This window comes from Myodes glareolus, chromosome 22, assembly GCF_982192425.1.
Source record: "Myodes glareolus chromosome 22, mMyoGla1.1, whole genome shotgun sequence".
NCBI classification, from domain to species: Eukaryota; Metazoa; Chordata; class Mammalia; order Rodentia; family Cricetidae; genus Myodes; species Myodes glareolus.
In genome coordinates this window covers 12,724,106-12,748,122 of record NC_142047.1, presented here as the reverse complement: position 1 = coordinate 12,748,122, position 24,017 = coordinate 12,724,106, and the positions used below count along the sequence as shown (strand labels likewise).

The window sequence follows — 24,017 nt, the reverse complement described above, 5'->3', positions numbered from 1 at the left end:
GCACATGGTGAATATACATACATGCAGGCAAAACACACACATATAAAATAGAATAAAAAATAAACTTAAAAAGAAAATCTGGGGCTGGAGAGATAGCTCAGTAGTTAAGAGCATTGACTGCTCTTCCAGAGGTCCTGAGTTCAATTTCCAGCAACCACATGGTGGCTCACAACTCTCTGTAATGAGATCTGGTGCCCTCTTCTGGCCTGCAGGCAGGATACTGTATACATAAATAAATAAATCTTTTTTAAAAAAAATTTTTTTGTTAAAAAAAGAAAATCCTTTGATGTGGGATTCCCCTCTGTATGCTGTGAATGTTTTAATACCATTGGTTCATAAAGAAGCTGCTTTAGCCTATGGCAGGCCAGAATAGGGCTAGGAGGGAAAACTAAATCGAATGCAGAGAGAAAGAAGGCCAAGTCAGGGAGATGCCATGTAGCTGCCAAAGGAGAAAGATGCAGGAAGCTTACTGGTAGGCCACACCCTCATGGTGATATATAGATGATTAGAAATGCGTTAATTTAAGATATAAGAGCTAGCTAGAAATATGCCTGAGCCATCGCCCAAACAGTGTTGTAATAAACATAGTTTTTGTGTGATTATTCGGGTCTGGGCAGCCAGAGAGCAAAAGGACAATCTCTGTTTACAATCCTTTATGTTTTTATCATTTTGTCATTTTGGTGGTGCCAGGCAGGCAAGTGGTATTGACAATTACTTTCCAAATGTCTTGTTTTGGGGAGTGGAAGGGTAAAGTTGTCTCTGTTTTGAAATTTTTATTCTCTCATAATTTCACGTATATATGATATACTTTGATTATATATTCCCCTCCTATTATCTCCCCTCTGCCACCCAGTCCCTTCATCTTTCCACCAAGATCTCTTCCCGCAGGATATATATATTGTCAAGGTACATCACAATGGTTGGTTAGTGCCTTAGTAACTTTCATACTGTTTTAATGAAATACCATTGTAACATGAAAGGGACTGCTTGTTGGGGTTTCTGTCCTGCCCGGTACCCCAAAGCTGGCAAGCCCCAAAGAAAAGCACACAGAGATCTCTATAAGTTATAAAACTGATTGGTCCATTAGCTCAGGTTACTTATTAGCTCCTGTAGCTTATATTAACCCATTATTCCTATCTATGTTAGCCACATGGCTTGGTACCTTTCTGAGCCAGGTAGATTACACCTTGCTTCTTCCCTGGTCTGGGCAGGACTGCGTGGGAGGTTCCTGCTTCTGAGAATACTCCTGTTCTCATTTCCCCGCCTCTACTTCCTGTGTGGTTGACCCACGTATACTTTCTGCCTGGCCAATCAGCGTTTATTTAAAACATAATTGACAGAATGCAGACAATTTTCCCACACCATACCATCACCAACACAAACTCTAGAAGAGTTTATTTAGGGCTTATGATCCCAGAGGGCTAGAGTCAATGTCCATGAATTAAAGGCAAGGCAGCAGGGCAGCTGGAGCAGCTGAGAAAGCACATCCTGATCTATAAACAGTAGGCAGAGAGTATACTGGGAATAGGGGAAACTTCTGAAGCATCAGGCTTGCACCCAGTGAGACACCTGTTCAAGACCACAACACCTAACCCTTCCATAGCAAGTCTACCAACTGAGAATCAAGTAATCAGACACATGGACCTATGGGGCCATCCTCATTAAAACCACCATAATTGGTTTGTGGCCCATTTAACTAGGGTCCATCACATAAGCATAAGTGGGTAACTAGAGAAAGGGCAGCTTAGAGGTGGCTATACCAGCAGCCCTGAACTGCCCATAGCTTTCCAAAGAGGGGTGAGACCTTATGAACTTTTTCCCCATCCGTCATGAAATCTGGATGAACCTAATCTTGTGCTGTAGCTGCTCCTGCTCTGGGTTAATGAAAATGACAGTCATTCATAGTCAAAGAGAGCTTTTGGTAGCATTCCTTTCTACCCTTTAGCTCTTGCTTCCTTTCATCCCTACCCACAATGTTACCTGCCCTTGAAGTGCAGGATTGCCATAGATGGCCATTTAGAGCAGAGCACTCAAACTCACCTACCTGCAGGACTGTGATTGGTCATGAATTAACCATTGCCCATTCTAAACAGAAGTTTCTCTTGCCACAAGTAGGAGGAACATTAATCACTAAAGCATAAAAATTTGGAAGGCAGTCTGACATCATGACCCAATAACAGTCATGTGACCTCTCCAGATAGGGAGATTTTGACCAAGTTTATAGTACCAGGCTCTTATGGAACAGGACTCAAATCCAATGGTTGGCTACAATCTTAGGATTTCTATTGCTGTGGGGAGACACCATGACCATGGCAACATCTTTGAAGGAAAATATTTAATTGGGGGACTTACAGTTTCAGTGTTAGTTCATTATCATAATGGTGGGACATAGTGGCGTGCGGGCAGAATGATACTGGAGAAGGAGTGGAGAGTGGAGAAAAACTTCATCTTGATCCTGCAGGCAACAGGAAATGATCTGTCTCACTGGTGTTGTTTGAACATGAGAGACTTCAAAGCCCACCCCCACAGTGACATACTCCCTCCAACAAGGCCACACCTTCTATGAGTGACTCTCCCCTTGGGAACCATTTTCTTTTCAAACCACCTCTGTTACCATGGAGCAGTCATGCCAGTATTGCATCAGTGGGCACATCTTGCCTGGCAGGTTGGTGCTGTAGCTCATAGAGCTCACAGCTAGATGAGATTGTTGATGATTTTTCTCCCCTGACGATCTATATAGAATTATGAAAGCCAGACAGCAGGGAGGACACCTCTAGCTCAGCTCCAGCTTATTCTCTCCTTGTCCTGCAAAGTGTGTGGTATTGTGGCAGCTTTGATTGTAATTGGCACCCATAGCTCATAGGTAGGGGGACTATTAAGAGGTGTGACTTTGTTGGAGTAGGTATGGCCTTGTGCTTAAGGAAATGTGTCACTGTGGGGGGTAGACTTTGAGGTCTCCTATGCTCAAACTGTGCCCAGTGACACAGGTCACTTCCAGCTTCCTGTGGATCAAACCTTAGAACTCTCAGCTCCTTCTCTAGCATCATGTCTGCCTGCATGCTGCCATGTCCAGCCATAATGATAACGGACTGAACCTCTGAAATTGTAAGCCACCCTGTTGCAGGATATTTGATCATACTGTGAAACTTCTAGATTGTGTTAATGAAGTTAACCTTGAATGGTGGTAAGGGACAAAGTCAGTGACTAGTCGTAGACAATACAGAGAACCTAGGATATGGGTAGAGTGGCACAGGAAGGAATAGGGAAGGACTTGGAGATTCGTGGTCTTTTTGTCCTTTCTTCTGGGGTCTAGGAAGTATGGGGAGAAAGCCAGCTGGTCTCCTCCACCACTTCTTTGATCTATCAGGTTTCATCCCAGTATCCAAATCCTGAGGCTTTATTGGTAGTAGGACAACTTAGATAAATGCAGCACACCCCAATTAAATATTTTCCTTTTTAAGAGATGCTGTCACAGCAATAGGAAAATTAGGACAGGTATCTTTAGTACTAGGGTTTTATCTTTTACTTCTGGTGGGTAATCCATGAGCAGTGGAAACAGCTTATGTGGTTTATGGAGCTGGGTGTTGTTTATGGGGCCTCCTTAATCAATGACTCATAAGGAGGTAACCTATACACCACATTGGAACTTTTGTTTAATAACCTATGAATTTTGGAAGCTTTGTCTTTCCGTGGACTATTTCCTTTCAAATTCTGTTATTCATTATCTAATGACCCTTTCAGAGGGTCACCTAAGACCATTGGAAAACACGGATATTTTATGTTATGATTTATAATAGTAGTTAAACTACAATTATGAATTAGCAATGAAAATAATTTTATTGTTGGGGTCACAACATGAGGAACTAAATTAAAGGGCCATGTTAGGAAGGTCGAGAACCTCTATGTTACAGGCTTACACTTCCATGCATGGATTATGTGGGACAGGGAATGGTGTTTAGGGCTTTTGCATTCCAGACAAACTCTCTATTGACTGATCTATGTCCCTACTTCCTGCTTTCATTTGAATTATTTTAACCACATATAGTTGAGTCTCTATATCCATATTCTCTACATCATGGATTCTACAAACAAGCAAGTTGTTTGTGAGTCGTTTCTGTAACCTTAGCCTCATTTTCCTTTGATCCATTTGGCATTGCCTCCTAAGTGCTGGGACTAAAGGTGTGCACTGCCACACCTAGCCTGGATGTTTCTCTAGTTACCTGATAAATATGTAAACACTGTTTACATGCATTTTCAATGTATTAGAGATTTAAAATTAGAGATGATTTCAAGTTTGTGGTACAACACACACAGCACACCCAGTCCCTCAGTCAGCTCTCATTATTACAGAAATTGGGGAGTAATCTTTTTTTTAAAATATTTATTTATTTGCTCATTATGTATACAGTATTCTTTCTTCAGTCCAGAAGAGGGCACCAGGCCTCATTACAGATGGTTGTGAGCCACCATGTGGTTGCTGGGAATTGAACTCAGGACCTTTGGAAGAACAGGCAATGCTCTTAATCTCTGAGCCATCTCTCCAGCCTGGGAAGTAATCTTAACTGTAGGGAGGATAAGAAAGAAGGTGGAGGGATTAAACCTAGCTTGGTGTACACAGTCTCAAAATAAATAAACAAAAATTAGAAAGTGCTAAAGCTGTAGCCCAGTGCTGTGTGTTTGCCTAGTAAGCCAGTAATGGTCCTGGACTCCATCCCTGGCACGACACTTAATAAATACACAGGAGAATGAGTGTGCACTGATCATATGCCAGCAGGCCTTCTGCAGGAGCACCTGTCGAACCCAGTACCTGCTGAACATTGTAAGAATAGCTCCATGCTCCCATGGATACAGCTGAATATGGTATTGGGTTTTTTCTTTTTCTCTTTTGAGTGTGTGTGTGTCTTTCTCTGTTGTCCAAATTGGATTAGAATTCACTCACATAGCACAGGCTGGCCCAGAATTTACAGTAATCCTACTGCTTCAGTCTCTCCAATGCTGCTGCTGGGATTGCATGCCCACCTCTACCATGCCAGGTTTTATATTGTGCTCTTTTTATAACTAACCATAATAAGACCAATAATATTCTCCCAGAATAAGAATTTCCAGACCACACTTTCTCTCTATTGAGACTTGCTTCCTGAGGAAGGTCTAACAAAAGTAGAGCAACCTTGCCTGGGGGACCCAGTTCTGGAGTGACTGCCTTCTCACAGCCTCCCCACCCCCATCAAACCTGGTCCAGTTCTTAAGATTCCCACCAGCTCATGTTACACAATAGGAGGAATGATATCAAATATTATTATTTATCTTCACATATAGTCTAGGCTGGTCTTGAACTCCCTTTATAGTTCAGACTGACCTTGAACACTTGGCCTCCTGCCTCTGCCTCAAGTTCTGGAATTACAGGCTTGTATCACCAAGCACACCTTCAGAGTTTCAAAAAGACATTAATTAGTATGTGTGAGCATTTTGCCCACATAAATGCGTGTGTCTGGTGCAGTTAGAGGTCGGAAGGGAGTGTCAGATCCCCTGGAGCTGGAGTTACAGATGGTTGCAAACCACTGTGTCATACTGGGGCTCGAACTCAGGTCCTCTGTCACTCTTGTATCACTTGCTCTTAACTACTGAGCTATCTCTCCAGCCCCCATCTTCAGATCCTACTTTCAAATCTGATGCAAAAGATTAAAAGAATGCTTGCTGAGTGTTTGTTACATGTCAGGAAGGTAGGGAGCCATGGATCAGAAAATAACTCCAAGGCAGACCCAGTGGTGGAGGCACCAGGCAGCCACCACCAAGAGGAAGTGCCCAGAAGGGTCAGGAAGGGAAGGTGCTGTTCCTCAGGAGCAGGGAGGAATGGTCCTTGGTGTTTCTGCTTTGGCCCTGCAGTGCTAGACAAGCACTCTGCCACGGAGGGCATTCCGCACCCAACTCTGGTCTCTGTATTACTTTAATCACTGTCAGATTATTCTGCAGAGCCACAGATTGTCAGCACTGTTCAGCACCTCACATGGTTCTTAAGTCACTTCACTGATTTGCATTCAAATGCAAACTCCTGCCAGTAGGTGTTAGCCTGAGCCCAGGTCTCTGTGAAACCCACTAACCAGGGAGAAGGTTTACATTTTTAGGTGGTTAGGAAAAATTAGTCATGACACATGAAAATTACCTTAAGGGACAAATTTTCCTGCTCATTAGTAAAGTTTTACTTTGACACGGCCATGCCCACTCATTTGCATATTGTCCACACACTCTGGCATTTACTACAATAGCAGAGTGAAGTGCTGGCTTTCCTGGACCACACACCGCGCCTTAACTAAATATTTACTCTCTTGCTCTTTATAGAAAGCCCGCCACCCTCTGCTAGAGTAAACACATTGACACAAGCCTTTGAAACTTATCATTTGTCATAAATGGCTAGTAAACTAGAAAAGGCAAGTTTAAAACCAAAGTACAGGTCAGTAGTAACCAGAAAAGATAATTCCCAAAGGAAAGCAACACAGAGGTGCATCCTATAGCGAGGCCTTGGGAAACACTGTTGAGCTCCTCAGGGCAGCACTTTGGCTGGGTCAGCTTCTTTATATGGGCTGCTGAGAGCAGGAACTATCAGTAACAAAGCAGTTCCCCGACTAACGTGAACAAGGTTAAGGACTTTCCACACAGAGTGCTGTTCCATCCTCCAGACACTTGGCTTGACTGATGTAAGAAGGCTCAGAGGGCTGAAGCAGCTTCCTCAGAGTCACAGCAGTGGAAACAGACACCTTCAGGATATTTACCAGGTTTTGGAATCAACTTAAACCTAAGCCCGCCATAATTTGACATACCATGACACCTGTATGGCACCAAGCTGTAAAACCCATTCTCAATCTGTCCTAAAAACACTCCATTGGCCGGTCCTGGGCAGGAGAGTTGCACACACCGAGTCCTGCTGTATTGTGATTCATCTGTATGAGCTGAGCAGAAAAGATGTGGTGCCATCTAGGGACGCAGAAACAGATTTGCTTTCTCCTTCAATTAAAGAATTAAGTCTTGGGGAGTCCTGGCAAAACCATCTATGATAGTGGGGGAAAATGGAATCCCCTCTGAGGGTTCTTTGTTTAATTAATTAAAAAATATTAAGAATATAGACTCAAATGGAAGCTGAAGAACAGTTTATTAGTGGTTAAGAGGAAATCCCAAAAGCAAGCAAGCTCTTAGGGAAGCAGAGAAGAAGAAAGGAATGGAGAAGCTAAGCCAAAATGGAGGGCAGCTACATGGTTGCAGATGTCACACAGCCAGGAAAAGGGAGCTTGAGAAAGAACAAGGATGCCCACCCATACACCCATAACCACCATAACATACTCATTGGCCCAGTGCTCAACCCATCAAAGAGTAGAGCCTCCGAAGGGCTAGTTAGGGAGTTTAAAAACATGTGGGTTCTGGACAGCCTCATAAACAAAAAGAAGAAAGGGAATTGTCATGTTCTTCTGAATCAAAAGTCAGGAAGTCTGGCTGATCCAACTGAGCCTCCCAGAAATGCAAAAGAGCAGGGAAGTTATCCAAACAGTGGTGGCGGCACAAAAATATGCTTATTAATAAGACAGGCATGTGAGAGGAGGACCTGGGATTAAAACTTATGGGAAAATACTTTATTAAATTTGTGAGGATATGGGTTTAAGATCAAGCACAGCAGAACAGATGTATAGGGTGAAGGAAAGTTCAAAAAACCAAACGTTGTGAATCTCATTGACTGGGAATGGTGATGAGGTTCGGGGAAGAAATTGAGATGTGGCTTGTGAATGTTCTGTGGGTTGTTCATGAGTGTTCTGTGGGGTGTTCTTGAGTGTTTTCTGGGATGTTTGGGTAAAGAACTGGAGCAGCAGACAGGAGGCAACTGCGGAGTGGAAGTTGAGAGAATAGTATGCTTAGGGGTATCTTCTGCCTAGAGCAGATGTTTAAGTCACAGCAGGAGCCTTTGATGCTGAATGTCCTCCCATGGTATGTTAGAAATTCTTAGTGCCTAGCCTAGTGCTGCTGGGAGGTAGTGAAAGCTTTACCAAAAGGGCCTAGTTGAGGGTCTTTCGGTTATTGACATTGTGCTCTTGAAGGGCATGGCATAGGGCACCTCCTCTTGATCTCCATTACTTTCTGGCCATAAGAAGAGAGGCCTTACCCCCCTTCAGACACCTCTACTGTAGTGTGCTGACTCACTACAGACCCTGTGCTAAACGGATTGTAGACTGAAACATCCAAAACTGTGAGCAAAAAGGACCACAACATAGCCTGATGACACATCTCCCTGGACGGCTGTCCTGGCAGGCCCTCCCCTCACACCCATCTTCATCCTCCATCTGCCTGTCTCCCATAGGTATCCCTGAAAGGTCAAGGCTTAGCAGACATGTTAGCTCCTCTGTGAAGGTCTCCAGGTAGAAGTTTGTCCCATGGCCTCACAGTGCCAAGTTCAGATGGTTACCATGGTACCCACATCACTGTTTTCATGTTATTTTCTTCCATCACAGGACTTTCAGGATTAGGTACCAAACAGGACTGCACACTACATTGCTATGAGATAAGTGTTTGTGGACAAGTCATGATATCAGCATTGAAGATGGCCCTAAAAGAAAGGTATTTTGGCCAGAATTTACTTTTAAATACAGACTGTCTTTGTATTCCCTGTGTGTCCAGGGCATGGAGATCTTGCTTTGTAAGCTCAGTGGCCTCTGACTCACAGTTCTCTGCTCTCTACCTCTTGGATTTCGGGGTCATGATGTACAACACTACCTCCAGCCAGGGGACCAACTTTGAAGATGCTTTGTCATAGGATCTGAGCTCTAGCAGGGATGCCTGGTGGCCCTTGAGATCACACTCCGGTAACCACAGTTGCGCTAGCAATCAGAACCCCAGGGACACACTGCAGATGCCTGTCCTCTGCTCTTGCTCTGGTTTGAGCTGAGTCCCTCCCGGAAGCCATTTGCAGCTAATAGCATCACCAAGAGATGCCCTGTGTTTGCTTCAGTTCAGCAGGGGTTTTCTCAGCTGGCAAATCCTGCTGGGTTTTGCAGTCTCAATTTCGAGAAGCTCCTGGGAAGGCTCCTTGCCTCTCCTGTGACCTCTTCTGGCTTGGCTCAAGGTCTGTGGGAGGGAGGACTTCTGATTCTCATCTAAAGGCCAGGGAAGGCAGGAGTGGGGCTCACATCTGAAATCTTGTCTCTGCCTAAGTGGACGTTCTCAAACCATGTCCCCATACCACCTCCTCCCACAGACTGACATCATTGTCAGTGTCTCCACTTTGTAACAAATATTTTGAAAACTCCTTTATTTTTCTGAAGCCAAATGAGTACATAAGTGACCTAGTGTCGTGTGGCAGTTTGAAGGTAATTGGCCCCCATAAGCTCCTATGGAGTGGCACAATTAGGAGGTGTGACCTTGTTGAAGGAAAGTGTGTCACTGTGAGGGTAGACTGTGAGGCCTCAGAAATCAAGCTAAGCCCAGGATTTGACAGACTCCTTCTGTTTTTGCCTTCCCCAGCACCATGTCTGCCTGCACGTCACCATGTCCCACCATGATGATAATGAACAAAACCTTTGATCTCTAAGCCACCTCAGTGAAATGCTTTCCTTCAAAGAGCTGCTGTGGTCATGGTGTCTCGTCACAGCAATAGTAAGTAAGGCAAGAACTAAACCAGTTTTCCCTCTGAAATCACAATTAACACAAACGACTTCTGTAAGTCGCAAGGTGTGGGGCCTGGGATGAAGCCCAGTGGTAGAGCAAGGCCCTGGGGTCAATCTCCAACATGACAAGAAATGTGGGATTTGTTCTTCCTGTTTCCCTGAGCCCAGTCCGTTCTAGCACCATCCCATGTGGAGAGCTCAATACTTGATGCCCCTACCTCCTGCTACAGCTCATGGCCCCCGGGGAGACTCGTCTAGCAGTTTATTGTACAGAAGATGATGGAGAAGTGCCCAGGACGAGGCACATGTGAGGGACACACACCTTCCAGGCCCTGTGAAATGACCATCGGGAAAGGCTTCCATGTGCTGAGCCATCCCAACTCACCCTGTGATAGGTTTTTAAAGAACTTAATAACACTTATCTGTACATGTGTGGATAGGTTGTGTACATGTGTGTGGGGGTCAGAGGACCACTTGGAAGAGTTGGTTCTCTCTTCACCATGTGGGTCTCTGGGATTTGACTCAGACTTGGTGGCAGCAAGCACTTTACCCATCTTTGTGTGGGCTGACTGCTTACGTTGTTGGTCACTGGTGATCAATTGATTTTCAGCTCCTCCCCATCCTTCGAGGTTTCAAATCCTAAACCACCAACACGCTTAGCTCTTCCAGGTGACCCCTCCTACCGTAAAGGTGTATACAATAGCTCATAGCACAGGGCCAACTCACAGTCTAAAAGGCTCATCACTCTCCTTTACCATGGACAGACCAGGAAGTTGGAAGATAATCTATATATCATAGTATTACAGAAACATAAAAGAAATCCATAATAACATAACACAAAATAGCATGTTTTTAATATGTAAATGCCCTAAATCCCCAGTGGAATCAATGGAGTCAGGGTTTTTGTCTTGGTATGTTTATTCTAAATGTGTGTGTTCTTTTTTATATGATTTTTTTAAAAAAATTTACATGCTTTAGTATTTTGCCAAGGTTTCATGTTCCCTGGAACTGGAGTTACAAACAGTTGTGAGCTGTCATGTGGTTGCTGGGAATTGAACCTTGGTCCTCTGGAAGAGCAGTCAGTGCTCCTAACTGCTGAGTCATCTCTCCAGCTCCTGTTATGTCATCTTTCTTTTTATTTCTTTTTTTCTGTTATTTATTTTGTCCTTCTGTGGTAAGGTCTTGCTGTGGCACTCTGACTGGCATGGAACTTTCTGAATGCGTAGGCTGGCCCTGAGTCCCTGGTCCTGCTGCTTCAGGCGGCAAAGTCCTAGGATTATAACTGTATTCTCCACCCTGGCCTAGCTTCTTTTAAAAATATTTTTTAACTGGAAAATACAAGTTACTTATGTTTGTCTTATACAGTGTTTTCAAAACATATGTACACCTTGGCACTTCTAAATCTAGATAACTAACATGTATATTTCCTCAATTTCTTTTTGCTGTTGTTGCAACATAATTTTTTCTTTTACTTCTTTGAAGTGGGACCATGATCCATAGCTCAGGTTAGCTTTGAACTCTCAGGAACCCTTCTATCTCAGTCTGTGACCTGATGATAAGTCAGATATCATGAACTAAATCCAGTGTGGTGGTACATACCTATCATCCCAACACCTGAAAGGTAGAGGCAGGAAAATGAAGAATTTGAGGGCAGCTTTGGCTTAACAGCAAGTTCAAAACCAGCCTGGGCTATATAATGGACCCTGTATCAAAAACAAACAAACAAACAAACAGAAAACACCAAAAATTACCATAAACTATATTGCCGTCATTGTTCTAATGTTCTAAACTCTCATGGTGAAGTACTGAATCGGACACATTACAGTGGTCCTTTGCATCCATGGATTCTGCCTCTGAGAGGAACAGAGTGTCCTGGTGCAGGCCTATATTCCCAGTACTTGGGAGGGTGAGGCAGGGGGATCTTGAGTTCAGGGTGAGCCTGGAATACACCAGCAAGACCCTGTTTTAAAGAAAAATTTGGTGTTCATTTGTAACACAGAGTTACATAAAATGCATCATCAAACAGAGCTGTTAGGAAGAGCATAACCTGAGGTTGCAGAAGCAGGCAAAAGTGTGACCAGAAGAAATCTCTCCATAACCTGTAGGGCTGGAGGGCAGCTTGCAGAAGGGGTGCTGTCCCCAACCCTGATGTGGCAGAACCCAGACAAAAAGAGATCGCTGTGACAAGACAAAATCTGCCCCATTCCTTCCCCAGGGCGTTTTCAACCTCCTACTGATAAATAGCTTGCAGAGAAGCTGGGTCAGGGAGAGAAAGTACCCTAAGCCCTGAAGGCCGGCTCTCCAATACCTGTCCCCGACTTGTGCCATAAAATGAACCCCAGCTCAGTGCCTACCTCAGCCAACTCTGTCCTGTGGAACTCAGTGGTCCCTGTTTCCCCACGGCCTCTGGCAAACACCCAGGGGTCTACACAGTTCTTTCCAAAGCAGCTCTGATTTTATTTTGTTTTTTAAAAAATGGAGTAATCAACATTTGGGAAGCATTTACTGTGCACCAGGCCCTGCTTGTGTGGTGTTTATCTCTAGAGAGCACACCAAACCTCATGACCACCACCAAGTATCCCATCCCACAGATAATGAGAAGGCTGAAGGCTCTTCTGATTTCTCGCTCGAGCCTGAGACCCACCTGGCTCTTCCTGTCACACCACAGTGCACTCTCCTAAGCCTGGGGCCCACCTATCTCTGCCTCTTCACACCACAGTGCACTCTCCTGAGCCTGGAGCCCACCTGTCTCTGCCTCTTCACACCACAGTATTCTCTCCTGAGCCTGGGACCCACCTGCCTCAGCCTGTTCACACCACAGTGCCCTTTCCATGGGTGATTTCTTTGAAAAAGAATTGTGGTGGGAAAGCACAGCCTGAGGGAGGTCACCTCGGCAGGGCCTGACTCATTTGACCAGCAGAGTTTGGATAAGACCAGAGTAGTGTAACCTCCACAGAGTGGCCTGAAAGATTGGTCTACAAGAATAATTCAAACAATCAATCATTGCAAGAAAGAGCAAGAATACTGAAAAGCAAAAAAAAAAAAAAAAAAAAAAAAAGAAGAAGAATTTAAAAAACAAACTGTTGTGGACACTATCGGAATCCAAATGGAGGTCTCTCAGAAGACTAAAATCAGAACTACCTCATGACCCACTTCCTGGACATACACCTGAAAGAGCCTAAGCCTAGCACCTAGTCCTAATCAAATACCTCCATCTAACCCCTCCCCTCAGGACTCAGGGAATTTGTGGAAGAGGAGGCAGAAAGAGTGTAGGAGCCGGTGGGGATGGAAGACACCAGGGAAACAAACCTAGACAAAACAGGACCAACACTTAGGAACTCACAGGCTGTGGCAGCAAGCAAAGGGCCTGCATGGCGCTATGGCAGGTGGCGTCCTAGTCCTGAGAGGCCTCGTGGACACTGGCCCCTATCCCTAATCTAGATGTTATCTCCAACTGATAACTGCCATGAAGGAAAAGTTAGTTTTGTGGGCTGGAGAGATGGCTCAGCAGTTAAGAGCATTGCTCTTCTTCCAAAGGTCCTGAGTTCAATTCCCAGCAACCACATGGTGGCTCACAACCATCTGTAATGAGGTCTGGTGCCCTCTTCTGGCCTGCAGACATACACGCAGATAGAATATTATATACATAATAAATATATAAATATTTTTTAAAAAGTTAGTTTTGTCTGGTGGAGTCTCACTGGGTATAAAATCCACTCTTGGGGGCAGGCCCTATGCCTAGCAGTAGATGGCCAAGATAAAACAGACTCAGTGAGATTTTTGCAGGGTGTTCTTTGTCTCATAATGCTTTGCCTGGGCTTTTTCTTGGTGTTGTTTGAATTTACAGGTCTTTTAATTATATATTTTTGTTTCTGATTTTGTTTTTTAATGAGATTTCTGTGTGAAATGTGTCTCTGAACTGTTTCTTGTAGTTTCTCTTTGATGTTTTTGTTTGTTTGTTACTCTGGTTTGCTTGTTTATAATTTAACTTAACTATTTGTTTGAGACAGGAGCTCACCCTGTAGCTCTGGCTGTCCTGGAACTCACTCTGTAGAGCAGGCTGGCTTTGAACTCACAGAGATCTGCCTGCCTCTGCCTCTGCCTCTGCCTCTGGAGAGCTGGGATAAAAGGCATGGCTTTCTACTGTCCAGCTTGATATCACTTTCATAAATTTTTTAATTGATTTTTATTGAGCTCTACATTTTTCTCTGCTCCCCTCCAGTTCTCTCCACTCCCCTTCAACCCTCTCCCATGGTCCCCATGCTCCCAATTTCCTCAGGAGATCTTGTCTTTTTCTACTTCCCATGTAGATTAGAGTTATGTATGTCTCTCTTAGGATCCTCATTATTGTCTAGGTTCTCTGGAATTGTGATTTGTAGGCTGGTTTACTTTTCTCTATGTTTCAAAATGACCAAAGAGTGAGTACATGTGATGATTGTCTTTCTGGGTCTGGGTTACCTCACTCAAAATGATGTTTTCTAGCTCCATCCATTTTCCTGCAAATTTCAAGATGTCATTAATTTTCTTTGCTGTGTAGTACTCCATTGTGTAAGTGTACCACCATTTCCTTATCCATTCCTTGGTTGAGGGGCTTTTATGTCACTTTCATAAATTTTTTTCTTAATTGTGTGGTGGGGAGGTGAATGTGTCAAGGCTCCTGTGTGGAGGAGAGGGGACCATGTTGTGGAATTGGTTCTCCCTTTCACCACGGTGTTGTCTCTCAGGATCAAACTCAGGTCTCCAGGTTTGTGTGGCAAGCACTTTTCCATGCTGAGCCTTCTCCTGGGCCCATTATCTCTTTAATTTCCAGCCATCACAGTGGGAGGCCAGCTGATGTTTAATTATGCCCATTTATTTAGAAGGAGGCCCAAGATTGAAGAGTTCCTCCTCTCTCTGGGGCCTGCCAGGCACAATCAGCTCACTCCAAGCAAGTGGTTTCTCAGAACAGCCACTGGCTGTTGACTGAGACCTCTGGCTCCAGAAGACAGACAAGGATGTGGGCAGAGCCCCAGACAGCTGCCGGGGCTGGTTCTGCACAGCACTCTAGGGATTCCCTTCCATGGCGCCAATAAGCCTGCTTGGTCTCTTAGCAACGGTTGGTGGCCTCAACAATAAAGGGGTTTTGAGAGCCAGGATGGATAGTATTTCAGAGCTTCTACAGTCTTAGAAGAGATTACTCTTTTCTCTTGCCAGGAGATGCCCTTGAAACCAGGGTGGGCCTTGTGGAGCACAGGCAAGTGCTAGGCTTTGGAGCGCTCTCCACATCCCTGGCTTTAATGGACCTTGTTCAATCTCTAGGCCTGAGCTCTGAACACACAGAGACATTGTCTTCTCATGGTCCTCCTTCTCCAGCAAGAGGGCTCAGGCATTCCCTGAATTCTGATCCACCAAGGATGCTAGCGTGTGCCAAGTATCTACTATCCGGGATGGGGGGTTGACCTCAGAGCTTGGATGTGTCTGCAAAGTCATCCATCATCCAGGCTTAAAGGTCCCATTGCAGGACCTGTCACCCAAGATGAAATGTTTCCATCTTCTCCTGCCTCTGACCTGCCCGAAAGGAGCTGAGGCTTATGGGAAAGCAGACAGACTTCTTAGGATGGGTGTGTGTTGACTAGATGTTTGTCAACTTGACACAAGTTAGAGTCCTGTGGGAAGAAAACTTAACTGAGAAAATGTCTCCATAAGGTCAGCCTTGTAGCAAGCCTAGTGGGCATTCCGTGATCTCATGACTGATTTGGTCAGGCCTGGCCCATGAGAGCTGTGCAACCCTTGGGAAGGTGGCCCTGGTGTGCATAAGAGAGCAGGCTGAGCAAGCCATGGGGAGCAAGCCAGCAAGCAACATTTCTCCTTGGCTTCTGTATCAATTCCTGCCTCTGGGTTTCTGCCTGGAGTTTCTGCCCTGACTTCCCTTCTTGATCAGTGAGATAAAATAAACCCTCTTCTTGAATCGGGATCGGGAAAAGATGCTCTCTTACCTCCTAGGGGCTGACAATGCACAGGGAAAGTTGTAGTGATACTTTGTGTTTTAACAAATCAAGCTTGCATGAAGATCAGAGGACAGAGCTAAGCCTCTAGAGGCCAGGCAGTGCTGGCACACTTTTAATCCCAGGACTCAGGAGACAGAGAGAGGCAGATGGATGTCTGTTAGTTCAAGGCTACCCTGGGCTACATGAAAACAGTCCAGTCTATAAGAGAAACAGAGCTCACACAAAGGTGATTCTAGCACTTGGGATCCCACGCCTTTTATCCTAGCACTAGGGATGTGGAGACAGGACTGATATGGCTGGGCAGAGAGAGGAATATAAGGCAGGAGGAGACGGGATCAAGGCATTCAGTCAGGAAGTCTGAGGTGCAGTCTGAAGAGGGTAGAAAATACAAATTACCTTTGAAACCAAAGATCCCAGTGAGCCAGTGGAAACACTGTCCTTCCTTTTATCTTTTGTGAAAACACTTCTTTTTCTTCACTGCACAGCCCAGACTGGCCTTGAACTCCTGATCCTCCTGCCCTAGCCTTTTAAGTGTTGTGACAATACTTCTTTAACCTGGGAAAAAGGCTGCCTTCCTTGTTGTCCTTAGCAGGTAATGTGACAGACGTTTCAGAGTGTGCTGAGCAAGTCACAAGAAGCAAACCAGGAAGCAGCACTCCTCCATGGCCTCTGCTACATAGGTTCTTCCCCTGCTCGAGTTCCTGCCCCGACTTCTCTCAGCGATGAACTGTTAACTCTGCCTCAGTTAAAAACTGGTCATTCAGTGGTTGAGTTGGCATCACAGACCCTAAAGCCTGAGCAGAGCAATTAGCATGGCCCCTGGGCAGAGGTGACATGAAAAGTTCCACATTCTGTAAGGGAAACAACAGCTGGTCAGTCCAGAGTGACAGAGAACAAAGAAATAGCTCTGAATCTGTGGGAATGTGATCTTTTCTCCAGCAGTGCTGGTTGGCAGGGCCAGGTCCTCTGCCTGCTGTGCTCTGTCAGTTCTGAGAAGCACAGCACAGTCCCTTACACCTCCACAGAGTTCAGAGGGGTTCAGGTGTGGAGTTGGAATGGGGACAGATGTTCTGTGTCAGAGGTCATGGTGTGTTCCCACCATGCTGTATCCACATGTCCATGTTGTCAAGGGTTTCCTTCCCAGCCCCAGGAAACTTGGACACAATCCACTTAACAGTTTTACACTGGGTGGAGTGACAGAGGCAGGAGAATTGCCAGTTTAAGGTCAGCCTGGGCTCTGGAATGAGACACCGTTGTACCCCTTCTTTCCACCCAAGCCCTTCATGATCTGCCATTGGACAGCCAATAATGATAACTACCCATGGCCAATAAACATGTTTAAAAGCATGGACTAGAAGAGATAGGAATAGCACCACAGACTGGACACTCGGCATCACGTCCACGCTGCTGTTGTCACTCGGAGTGTTTGTATCACCGTGTTTGACAAGTGAACAGAAGGCTTGTTCGTCTTTGTAAATTAGAAGTTGGTTGCTCCAGGGCTGTGGCAGTCAGGGGCAGGAACAGAAGCTTCCATTAAGACTATTCCCAAACCTATACAAACATTTAACAGCCTTTACTATATTGATTGACTAGTTGATCTTGCAAAAGCACAGAATGACAGGTAGCCTTAGACATTTCCTTTATCTTCCTGATCTGAATCAGCTAGATTCCTCCATTATTTTCTTCACCTAATAGGACGGGACAGCCTCCGAGTTCCCAACAACCCCTGTCTAGGTTAGTTCCTCTGACTTCCTTTCTGAGCCTTTCATACCATATTGCAAAGGGGCTGTTTGAATAAAATGGTCCAAGGCAAGTGGTGAAGTGGGGGTGTGATTAGAAACTCCAGGGGAAAATGTGAATAAAAAGTCATTTAAACGATTTTCAGTCTCTACAGTGAAAGTATAAATAAAAAGATGCTGTTGATTAAATTTCAACCTTTAGAATCTATAGTTAGGGATAGAACTTGGTTGTAGAGCACTTGCCCATCAGGCGAATCTTTGTGAGTTCAAGGCCAGCCTGGTCTACAAAGTGAATTTCAGAACAGCCTCTAAATCTACACAGAGAAATCCTGTTTTGAAAGAGAAAAAAAAGATTTATTTTATGTGTATGAGTGTTTGTCCATATGTCTTGCACACTGCACATGCCTGGTGTCCTCAAAGGTCAGAAGAGAGCATCAGATCCTATGGATCTGGAGAGACAGACAGGTATGAACTACCATGTGGGTGCTCGAAATTGAACCCAGGTCCTCTCAAGAGCAGTCATTCCTCTTAAACATGGAGCCATCTCTCCAGCACCCAGCTTACAAGGTGACAAGCATCCTGTTTCTATCCCGTTCCTGCTTTCTGTCTAGTGTGTTTGAGTGATGTGGGGAGCAGCTTTTCTGTAATAGAAAGAAGATACCTATGCACGAAATAGCTAACCCACTAAGGACAGCAGAGACGAAAGAGAGAAAGCCTGAGTGCTTCTCCGAGGTTTCTGACAGCTGAACTAACAATAAAAGGACTTATTAAGTAACAGAAATAGCACCAGTGTAAACCCTGTGGTCAGGTTTCTGTAATTTGAGAGCAAAGCAATCACAAGTCCTGAAGTTACAAGCATAATGAAAAGAGGAAGCGAAAACAGGCATTTTATCCTGGGCCGGTTAGTGTTAGCAGCTTGACACAACCCAGGCATACCCCAGAAGAGGGGACCTCCACTAAGGAACTGCCTCCAGCAGATCTTCAGCAGGACTTGGGTGCTGTCTCATGCCCTCTGCATTCCTTGCAGAACCAGAACCTGACCCTTCCTCCCTGAGACTTCTTCTCTGCTTCCTGCTCCAGGACCGAGAGGGATCCCGTTCTGAGCCCACTCAACACTTGCCCGCAGCATCAGGCCCTCAGCATCAGGCTTTGAATCTGGAAGGCACAGACTCTCGGTGCAGATGCCATGCCTGAGACGCATGGGGCTCACAGTCTTACTTTTCACACTGGCCTACAGAATGAGGGGCCAAGAAGCAAGTGTCTGTGGGCAGCTGCCAGTGGGCAGGCTCATCTGTTCCTTTGCTAGCATCTGCCAAGAGCAGTTTCCCTTCCCTAGAGTTCAATCTTAGAACTGAAGCCAGGGGATTGTCCAGAGTCTGGTGCTCATCTCTGCCTTACCCTGGCATACAGTAAACCAAACACCCATACAAAACTTAAAAAAAAAAAAAAGGAGAACACCCAGTTCAGTTCAGGCCTGTCTTATATACCTTTTGTACAACACACACCTTGGCTTGCTAGCTGACAGTGGACTGGGCACTCGCACATCAATCATTAATAACGAATATGCCCAACAGACATGTCTACAGGGCAATCTGGAGGAGGCAACCCCTCCCTTGAGGCTCCCTTTTCCCAGGTGAGACCATTTTGTATGAAGTTGACAAATTAACCAGCACAATACCTCCCTTTCCCCCACAAGTCATACCTGATTCATCCCCGATCCTGCAGGACCAGGAAGGCATTGGTGGCTAGGTGGGCTCCTTTGGAGAAAGCAGCACCCATGGGTCAGGGTTGTTCTCTCAGGAGGACCATGTCTTGTTTGCCCAGACATCTCCCAGACATTTGGTCTGGGGTTTTCCAGGTGAATTTCCCACTGTCTCACTCTCTGAACACTGCACTGTCCCCAGCTCCACGGGGCAGGTGATGGGAAATCGCCCCACCTGATTCCTTGTCCTTTCAGGGACAGAAACACCTGCGTTCCACTCCGATTTCCTTCCATTCTGTAAGTGGAGACCAGGGACTCTCCAGTTAGGCTTCCCACCCCTCAGGACCCAGAAAACTGCTTCTTCCATCCCAACTGGCCAGGTGGGAGGTGGGTTGACTTCCAGAAACCCAGGTGTCTCCTGTGACCCTCCTATCTTAGTGCTGGCTTCTCATTATCCTTCCCTGTCATGGTGACTCAAGCGTGTCCCAGAATCAGCAGGGGTGGCTGTTCCAGCAGGGCCTCGTAATGCTGACTGTGAAGAATCAGGTGCCTCAACCCCACCTTCTCTAGCTTGGGTATTCTCAATGCTCTCAGCCTGCAGCTCTGGGACCATCACATGACACACGTGGATGATTAACTAGCACTTTGCTTCACCGAGAAATTAGACACGTTGTGTAAGAGCTCCTCGGGCTCTGCATTTCAGTGCGCATGAAACACATTCAGTTCTTGTTCACACTTGAACTTCCCGGAAGATACCTCGTCATGAATTTGCAGAATACTTCACATATAAAACTTGAAGCATTTGTGGTGCTAAGCATTTGAATAAGGATTCCTCAGCCCAAGTGTCCTTCCTCTTTTTCCTCTGGGATATTTGTGACCATCATATTGACTTAAGCAAATAGAATCAGCTAAGAACTATTTAGTGAGCACCTGCTATGTGTCGAGGACTCTTGCTTTCAGCTGTTCACCTACATTTGTGAGCAGAGATGAATAGAAAATGGATTTGTTCTTGTGGCCCTTGTTGCGCACCCTCCCCCACCCCGCTCCACACCTCTGTCAAAGAGGTTTCCAGTGGCCATAACCCTCTTTTATACAATGACTTTCACTGCTCCCCACTTTCTTAGGCTACAGTCCAAATTACATTGCATGAGTGAGCAGCTCTTCTTGATCATGTTGACTTTTGAGAGTGTCGTTTCTTCTGTGGCATCTCCTCCCCAAATGGTACCTGAGATTCCTGACTCCTCATCTGTGTCCTAGATGTGGCGGTGACAATAAGGAAGCTCTGTGCTGAGTAGGTGGACCCCATAGGTGCTCCAGGGAGCCAGCCAGCCAGAGTCCTTGGGGATTATGCCAAGGCATAAGGGGGTGTTAGTGTGTAGGTGAAGTAGGTATTCTGTCCCAGTCTGCAGCTCAGGTCAGAGGCAGGCAGAGGGCAGATGGTCCAGGGTGGGACTTGACACCCAATATCAAACATGCAAAAACCATTAAACATTCCCAGCACCTTTTGGCCTCTTGATCCATGCACAACCTTGTAGTATCTGCCTCTCCCCACTCCATTCTTGATCCACGCTCAGCCCGGCACGTCCACTTCCCTTTACAGGAGCCTGGTCAGGGGCCATAAGATGCTGCAGAGTAGGAGGCTGAAGCCTATGAAGTCTCGTGTGGAAGTGAGGGTGGGGTGCTTCCAGGAATAGCTGAGGTAAGGGTCCTCTGTGGGAGTGATGGAGACCAGTCCTCTACTAACATAAGCTTAGACTCCTATCTATCCATCTGTCTGTCTGTCTGTCTGTCTATCTATCTATCTATCTATCTATCTTTCTCCATAAGACAATCATTTCTCATTTTACATATCTATCCCAGTTCCCACTCTCTTCTCTCCTCCTGCTCACCCCACCTTTCCACCACCCCACCCCTAACCACTCCTCAGAGAGGATTAGTTTTCCCATGTGGAGTCAACATAGTGTGACACATCTCTCTGAGGCAGGACAAAGGCTCTCCCCTAAGCAAGGTATTCCTCCAAAAAGCATGTACTCCAGAAAGGTAATTCGAACACTAGGGATAAATCCTAGTCCCACTGCCAGTGGTCACACAGACTGTCCAAAGCATATGACTGTCACCCACATTCAGAGGGCCTAGCTTGCTTCCCCCATTATCACTCCATAGCCAGTAAGCTTCTACTTGCTCAGGTCAACAGTTTCTGTGGGTATCATGGTCTTGACCCCTTTGCTCTTTCCTCTCTATGACTGCACTCTGGGAGCTTGGCCCAGTGCTTAGCTGTGGATTTCTGCATCTGCTTCCATCAGTAGCTCGATGAAGATGTATGATGACAATTAAGGTAGTCATCAATCTGATTACAGGGGAAGGCCAGTTCAGGCACCCTCTCCACTATTGCTTAGGATCTTAGCTGGAATCATTCTTGTGGATTTCTGGGAATTTCTCTGGTGCCATGTGTCACAGTAGCCCCAAATAGGTCCCTCATTCAAGATTATTGTGGGAAGTTCTTCTATATAAGTGTTCTCTTTATTGGTTAATGAATAAAGCTGTTTTGACCAATGGCTCAGCAGAGTAAAGTCAGGCAGGAAATCTGAACAGAGATATAGAAAGAGAGTAGGTGGAGTCAAGGAGCTGCCATGTAGCTGCTGAAGGAGACAGACACCCTTTACCAGTAAGCCACACCTTTACCAGTAAGCCACAACCTTGTGGTGATGCACAGATTAAAAGAGATGGGTTAATTCAACGTGTAAGAGCTAACTAGAAATATGCCTGAGACTTGGGCAAGCAGTGTTGCAATTAATATAGTTTTGTGTGATTATTCAGGTCTAAGCAGTAGGGAAAAGAATGAGGAGCCTCCATCTAGACAAGCTATCTCTTTCATTGCTCTCCCTCTCTGTCCTTCCCCCAACTTTTCCATCCCTTTCCCTTATGTTATCCTCCTCCCTCCCCTTCTCCCCTGCCCCTGCCCTTCTGCTCTCCCTTCTACCCACTCCCCATGTTCCCATTTTTTTTTAGGAGATCTTGTCTATTTCCCAATCCCAGAAGGATCCATATATGTATCTCTTAGGGTTCTCCTTATTACATAGCTTTTCTGGGGTCATGGATTATAGGCTGGTTGTCCTTTGCTTTACATCTAATATTCACTTATGAGTGAGTACATAGTATAACCTGAAGATTTGAAAGGAAGAAAAAAGGATGGAGCTGGGCATGGTGGCTATGTTCATAATCCCAACATGAGGGAGGATGAGACAGATATATACTGAGTTCCAGGCCAGCCTACACTGCACACTAAGTTTCAGGCTACAGAGTGACTCCACAATAGGGGGGAAAATGGAGATGACTATATTATATGAAGAGGGACAATGGTACCAGGAAACAAAAAGTGAGAGCTGTCCCTCCTGTCTTCTAATCCTCTCTAGTCCTGAGATTAAAGTTATGCATCACTACTACCTGGTTTCTATGACAAGTTAGTGTGGCTCTGGGATTAAAGGTGTGTGTTATTGCTGCCTGGTCTGTAAGGCTGTCCAGTGTGGCTATTTTACATTTCTGATCCTCAGGCAATTTTTATTTATTAAAATACAAATGCAATGATACTACTTTCACCTTTTTTTCTAAAATAAAAAGAAGGCTATAATTAATATAGGAGAAAATATATACAATAAGTACAATAACTATATACAATATATACAGGCAATAAATACATCATGAACATCTAATTCATTTGCATTTGACAAATTCAGAGAAAATACTGTATATCTATCCTATCTTGAGGAGTCCATGTTCATGTACCTAATTTACTTTCTATCATAACTTGCTTTTGCATCAGGTAAACAAAGAAAACTATAGCTATCTAGTCTTCAGCTCCCTAAGAGACCCAAGAATGAAATAATATTAACTGAGTAAGCAGGAAGTGTAAGCAAGGAACTTCACAAAAAGTGTAATGACAGAAACAACTGGCTACCTGAACACTCACCCAAAGTTTCTCTGCAATGTTGGGGCACTCCATCTTCAGTATGCAAACCTAGTGTATCTGACAGATTTTTCTGTGAAGAGGACATTCTGAAGGGCTGTTCCTCCTTGTCTTGGCCATGTTTGACAGTCACATTCTTTTGTGTCTTGCTTGTCCAATTAGGACAGCGTATTGTCAGTAGTTGAGGCAAGGGTATTTTCTTACCCATTCTTTGTGGCTTACTTTTACCACAAAGAAAGCAATTCCCATTATCTTCTCTGAAGTATATTGGTACTGCCAGGACCTGGTATGTCTCATTGTCATAAAAAAGAAGAATCTAGGTTATTAAAACAATTAAATGCCATATTCTGTAGATCTCTGAAGTGTTTAAAGTTGACTTGTCTATCTACATATATCTTTGTTTCACCGTGAAAACATACCTAATGTGACTACAAGTTCAATAATACTAAGTGACTAACTACTAGCCTATATTTTCTCATGATCCTAAACAGTTAGTAATAATAATTTTCAAGTACTATAAATTAGCATTAAATTTTAAAATGCATAATAAATGTAAATTTTATAGGTACAATACCTTGAACAATATTAGAAATGTATGTATAGTATATTTTAACAAAATTAATCTCAAATTTGTATAAATATACAAAATTTGTATATAATATACAAAAGTTCAATCCAATGTAAAACATTTAAAACTAATAATTGCCTTTTAAAAGAAGACTTAATAATCTACTTTTTTATCAAATTGTGATTGTGTCTATATTCTCCCTTTTGCTTTTCAGAGTAGATTAAACAATCAACCCTTTTATCTTATTCTATCTATAATATCCATAATCCATTGAATGACCAAAAACCACCCACTGCACCTTCTGGCAATGTGGGCATGGTATTCTTAAAGTTACTTTCTGATTTCTGGGGGTGATAATATTGTTATGGGATCCTGGTAGAAAAATTTTGGTTAATTGTCAAGTCCTAAGAGGGGTA

At 44.6% G+C, this 24,017-nt stretch overlaps 1 long non-coding RNA gene across 2 annotated transcripts; it reads right to left on the bottom strand.

Moving 5' to 3' along the window:
* Positions 1-4,366: 4,366 nt before the first annotated feature.
* Positions 4,367-19,629, bottom strand: LOC148118427 (uncharacterized). 2 transcript variants are annotated; one of them, XR_015735970.1, is made up of 3 exons: positions 19,070-19,629; positions 5,357-5,423; positions 4,367-4,562 (listed from the first exon to the last, which is right to left on the bottom strand). It is a non-coding gene; the product is annotated as an uncharacterized LOC148118427 (long non-coding RNA). The 2 variants fall into 2 exon arrangements; XR_015735969.1 differs by lacking the exon at positions 5,357-5,423.
* Positions 19,630-24,017: the final 4,388 nt, after the last annotated feature.